The sequence below is a fragment of the Salvelinus namaycush genome, chromosome 24 (assembly GCF_016432855.1).
Source record: "Salvelinus namaycush isolate Seneca chromosome 24, SaNama_1.0, whole genome shotgun sequence".
In the NCBI taxonomy this organism is placed as follows: Eukaryota; Metazoa; Chordata; class Actinopteri; order Salmoniformes; family Salmonidae; genus Salvelinus; species Salvelinus namaycush.
In genome coordinates this window covers 16,566,120-16,572,380 of record NC_052330.1, presented here as the reverse complement: position 1 = coordinate 16,572,380, position 6,261 = coordinate 16,566,120, and the positions used below count along the sequence as shown (strand labels likewise).

Sequence of the window (6,261 nt, the reverse complement as noted above, 5' to 3'; positions counted from 1 at the left end):
TGCTCTCTCTCTCTCCTCACGCTGGCAAGACTACACCAGTGTTCCAAGTGCAGAAAACACCTGTTTCCGAAGGGTCAATTGGGAAATAGGTCCTCTCTCCCCTTCCCTGCCTTTCCTTTCTGGAATGTGAAGGCTGATCCTCTGGCGGAAACATAAGATACGTCCCTGTACCAAACACTTACAGCCGGAGCCCCAAGGGTAGATGGGAAAGCAGTTATGCTCTATTAAAGCTCCATGCTCTTGATGGCCACTCAAGCCCGTCTTTCTCTCCGAGGACAGACAGCACTCAGAGAAGTTGACTGTAGATGCTCCATCAACTCCTTTACTACCTACCACAGGGCCTCTAGCCTGGGTTGGGTAGGCTACCAGTACCTAAATGTTTCTGCAGTCAGCAAGTACAGAAAACTGGAAGAAACAGGCCTCTGTGGCCTTAAATGGAAATGTTTCAATATTATTTTCCCTTATCCCCTTCCGAAATAGAGATAAAAATCAAAGGTACCACTGTGCGTCACTACTGACCTCTGTTTTGATATGGGCAATTCCATGGAAACAGAATTACACTGACTCAGATTTTTCACTTTAAAATAAACAAAAAAACATTGATTTCAAAGTTTAACAAACCATATAACTCTATGCACAAGGACTACTTTTAACAGTTTCCACTGAAACTTTTACAAAAACACATTTACAGGAAGAACTGTGCAGATCAAAGTTTGGCAACAGAATAAATCTGAGGGAGCTTTTTCAGTAATTCTGTTACCAAACTTTGAATCTGTGTAAATTGTCCAAGTAGTCATTGTGCATAGGGTTTTATGGTTTGAAATCCATTGTTTTTGTTTGGCATACATTTTAAAGTCAACAATCGGAGTCTCAGCGTAATTCCGTTCTCGTGGAATTGCCCCTATGCATCTGCCCCCCCGCCCTCCCAAATCCCATACACACAAACACCATACAAACCTACAAACAAACCCTTAAAACCACATTGCGTAAGTTTAACCACCAAGGGGGAAAGTGAGGCGTTAGAGGGATTCGCATGAGAGCTCCTGTTATACTGAACTGATGGGCTTTATATGATCCAGACTGGATGTACTGTGTTCCCTGGTCTTAGGTTTCCACCATGGGTGCCTTTATAGACCAGGTCAACTCACTGTAGATTGGCCACTCCGGTCAATGGATTTCACCTCAGCTTGCACGGAAGGCATATTATATTTGTTTTAACAGAGGTCAAATATTGGCTATGGTTAGGGGGCAGTGTTTATTACATTTTCTTGTGAGGGGAATCTGACCGGCGTGTGCCTGTGTTCCACAAATACTACGTATCCCTGAAATAACTTGAAAGGGGAGACCTGCAGTTTATTTACTTGGTAAATATTTGCTAATCTTTTTAAATTAAGTTCTAGGGTCCTTGAAACTAGAGGTCTAAACATGTGTGGTGTTAATTGCCTCAGGTCAGGAGAGGTTTCCGTAAGTAAGTCCCAAACACTGTGACTGCTGAGAGAGGAGGAGTTGATTCTCAGCTCCTCCTTACTTGGATCCCAAATAGAGTTGCTGCTGCTTCAGCAACAGCTAATGGGGATCCGACATTTTTTTTTTTAAAGTACTTACAGAAGGAAGTTTCTCTGTCCAGTGGCATCCTGTTTTCAGACATACACTCTATATTGAGGAAATAGGGAGGAGATAGGGGATTTAAAAAAAACAGTGACTGAACAAGTGAAAGAATGCATACAGTATAAAAGTTCACAGAATTATTCAAGTTTATAAGAGTAGTGCTGTTGAAGTGTTAATTGTTTTAATTAAAAGTAACAAAATTCTTACAATAATTATATTACAATGTGTAAATGTATAATAGGAGAGAATTGCAAAGTACACACTGCAAAACACACTAAACAGGTCATATTTCACAGGACCAAGATTGGTGAATACAGGTTGAGACTGCCATCTAGTGGTAAAAAATGAGCTATGCCAAAATACAGAGGACCCTCTCCATTCAAATGCAATTTAAATTGGTCACAAACACGTGTTCAGCAGATGTCATTGCGGGTGTAGCGAAAATGCTTGTGTTTTGACTGTAATCAATATGGTAACAATGATTTATGTTGTACAGACAAAAAATGATGTCATATTTCACAATACAGTGAAGGGGCTCCCGAGTGGCGCAGCGGTCTAAGGCACTGCATTTCAGTGCTTGAGGTGTCACTACAGACACCCTGGTTTGAATCCAGGCTGTATCACAACTGGCTGTGCTTGGGAGTCCCATAGGTCGGCGCACAATTGGCCCAGCGTTGGTTTCCAGGTGTTTGATGCCATTCCATTTGCTTCGTTCCGGACATTATTATGAGCCGTTCTCCCCTCAGTAGCCTCCTGTGTTTGTAACATATAGTAAGAATTGGATTTGTAACATATTATAGGAATTGCAACAACAAAAAATGTGAGCACCACTTTCAAAACTACTGCCTGAAATTATACAAAAGTTGGAGAGTGCATCTTTAAGTTCCTACTGCTTGCATATTTACAAGTGTGATAGCACCATTGTTATCTTTGGCTGTGTCCTTTTTGATCTTCCTGTCGTTAAGAATCTTGGACATAAGCTTCTCATAGAATGGTTCTATGTCCTGTGTGTCCTCCGGCCACTGTAGATACTCCCTCTTCTGGACAAAGGTCCTAATGGCTTCGCATTTCATCAGTCCTTAATGGGGGACTTTCCCCACGATCACCATGATGAGAAAATCTCTGAGCTCCTCCAGCATCCTGCTCGGAGCCAGGGCAAAGGCCTCCAGGCACCAGCCGTCCTTAAGGAACTCTTTAGACACAATACACACAGTCTTCCTGCTCCTCCATATGGCGTCCCTGATGTTGGACAGGTGATCTTCACCTGGGATGAAGTCTCTGGCCTCGAAGCAGCATTGGAGGATGTTGCGCTCTGCCAACTGAAAGTCAAGCTTCTTCAACAGGGCAGTTTCTACCCACTTGTAGTCGTTGTTGCTGAAGTAAGCGTCATACCGGGGCCCATCAGCAGGAGGATCCTTCCTAGGACCCTCCAGGATCCTGGCGATCACCTTTTCGTAAACTTTGAAGAGGTATCCACGGAGACGGGCTAAAGCGATCGTTCCGGCGGTGATCAGGGCTGAGCAGACAAAGAGCGAGAGCTCCTGAACCAGCCCCTCGTCATTCTACTCACACGATATGACTGATATAATTCAACAGGCTGATGCCATGGAGATTTTAGGGAAAATCACAGCTGAATTCATCCACACCGGGGTCTGGAAAAGACACGTTAGTCCCGTTCAGCCACGTCAGATAGTCCTCCAGGCCGCTGTCACAGTGGAATCGATTCCTATACAGATTGATCCAGCTGAGAAAATGGAAAGTCGCTGGGTCAGGAGAGGCCAGGAATTGTAAGAGAGGTGAAGTGTTTTGAGAGTCTCTGGGAAAATGTCTGGTTGGAGGTATGTGAGGAAGTTGAAGTGGAGATCTCATCTCTTCCAGAGAGATGAGGCCTTTAAATATACCATCTGGGAGAGCCTGCAGGGAGTTCAAGCTTAAATCCAGACTAAAAAGGTTGCCAAGATTTTCAAAAACATGCAAACACTCTCCCCGCTGCTCAAGCAGCTTTAAATAGTTCACAGCTGGCACTGAAATATTATTGTTAACGGTGCACCACTTTATGAAGTTGTTACCATACCAGAGAAGCTTAATGTGCACTAATTTAGCTAAAACAATGTATACATCCTCTAAATTAGTTAACCTGTTGTTTTGAATATTAAGTATGATCGTATTATCAGCAAAGCCAGCGAGTGTCACGCCCTGACCATGGAGAGCCCTCGGGGTTCTCTATGGTGTTTTAGGTCAGGGCGTGACTAGGGGTGTTCTAGTCTTTAATTTCTATATTGTTGTGAGTATGGTTATCAATTGGAGGCAGCTGATGATCAAATCAAATCAAATGTATTATATAGCCCTTCTTACATCAGCTGATATCTCAAAGTGCTGTACAGAAACCCAGCCTAAAACTCCAAACAGCAAGCAATGTAGGTGTAGAAGCACGGTGGCTAGGAAAAACTCCCTAGAAAGGCCAAAACCTAGAGAGGAACCAGGCTATGAGGGGTGGCCAGTCCTCTTCTGGCTGTGCCGGGTGGAGATTATAACAGAACATGGCCAAGATGTTCAAATGTTCATAAATGACCAGCATGGTCAAATAATAATAATCACAGTAGTTGTCGAGGGTGCAACAAGTCAGCACCTCAGGAGTAAATGTCAGTTGGCTTTTCATAGCCGATCATTAAGAGTATCTCTACCGCTCCTGCTGTCTCTAGAGAGTTGAAAACAGCAGGTCTGGGACAGGTAGCACGTCCGGTGAACAGGTCAGGGTTCCATAGCCGCAGGCAGAACAGTTGAAACTGGAACAGCAGCACGGCCAGGTGGACTGAGGACAGCAAGGAGTCATCATGCCAGGTAGTCCTGAGGCATGGTTCTAGGGCTCAGGTCCTCCGAGAGAGAGAAAGAAAGAAAGAGAGAATTCGAGAGAGCATACTTAAATTCACACAGGACACCGGATAAGACAGGAGAAGTATTCCAGATATAACAGACTGACCCTAGCCCCCCGACACATAAACTACTGCAGCATAAATACTGGAGGCTGAGACAGTAGGGGTCAGGAGACACTGTGGCCCCATCCGATGATACCCCCAGACAGGGCCAAACAGGCAGGATATAACCCCACCCACTTTGCAAAAGCACAGCCCCCACACCACTAGAGGGATATATTTAACCACCAACTTACCATCCTGAGACAAGGCCGAGTATAGCCCACAAAGATCTCCGCCACGGCACAACCCAAGGGGGGGCGCCAACCCAGACAGGAAGATCACGTCAGTGACTTAACCCACTCAAGTGACGCACCCCTCCTAGGGACGGCATGGAAGAGCACCAGTAAGCCAGTGACTAAGCCCCTGTAATAGGGTTAGAGGCAGAGAATCCCAGTGGAGAGAGGGGAACCGGCCAGGCAGAGACAGCAAGGGCGGTTCGTTGCTCCAGAGCCTTTCCGTTCACCTTCACACTCCTGGGCCAGACTACACTCAATATATGACCTACTGAAGAGATGAGTCTTCAGTAAAGACTTAAAGGTTGAGACCGAGTCTGTGTCTCTCACATGGGTAGGCAGACCATTCCATAAAAATTGAGCTCTATAGGAGAAAGCCCTGCCTCCAGCTGTTTGCTTAGAAATTCTAGGGACAATTAGGAGGCCTGCGTCTTGTGACCGTAGCATACGTGTAGGTATGTATGGCAGGACCAAATCGGAAAGATAGGTAGGAGCAAGCCCACGTAATGCTTTGTAGGTTAGCAGTAAAACCTTGAAATCAGCCCTTGCCTTAACAGGAAGCCAGTGTAGAGAGGCTAGCACTGGAGTAATATGATAACTTTTTTTGGTTCTAGTCAGGATTCTAGCAGCCGTATTTAGCACTAACTGAAGTTTATTTAGTGCTTTCTCCGGGTAGCCGGAAAGTAGAGCATTGCAGTAGTCTAACCTAGAAGTAACAAAAGCATGGATTAATTTTTCTGCATCATTTTTTGACAGAAAGTTTCGGATTTTTGCAATGTTACGTAGATGTAAAAAAGCTGTCCTTGAAACAGTCTTGATATGTTCGTCAAAAGAGAGATCAGGGTCCAGAGTAATGCCGAGGTCCTTCACAGTTTTATTTGAGACGACTTTACAACCATCAAGATTAATTTTCAGAGTCAACAGAAGATCTCTTTGTTTCTTGGAACCTAGAACAAGCATCTCTGTTTTGTCCGAGTTTAAAAGTAGAACGTTTGCAGCCATCCACTTCCTTATGTCTGAAACACAGGCTTCTAGCGAGGGCAATTTTGGGGCTTCACCATGTTTCATTGAAATGTACAGCTGTGTGTCATCCGCATAGCAGTGAAAGTTAACATTATGTTTTCGAATGACATCCCCAAGAGATAAAATATATAGTGAAAACAATAGTGGTTCTAAAACGGAAACTTGAGGAACACCGAAATTTACAGTTGATTTGTCAGAGGACAAACCATTCACAGAGACAAACTGATATCTTTCTGACAGATAAGATCTAAACCAGGCCAGAACTTGTCCGTGTAGACCAATTACGGTTTCCAATCTCTCCAAAAGAATGTGGTGATCGATGGTATCAAAAGCAGCACTAAGGTCTAGGAGCATGAGGACAGATGCAGAGCCTCGGTCTGACGCCATTAAAAGGTAATTTACCACCTTCACAAGTGCAGTCT

The 6,261-nt window shown here is 44.4% G+C and overlaps 1 pseudogene; it reads right to left on the bottom strand.

The window, feature by feature from the left end:
* Positions 1 to 2,277: 2,277 nt before the first annotated feature.
* LOC120019481 lies at positions 2,278 to 3,816 on the bottom strand (annotated as a pseudogene).
* Between the last annotated feature and the right edge of the window lie 2,445 nt (positions 3,817 to 6,261).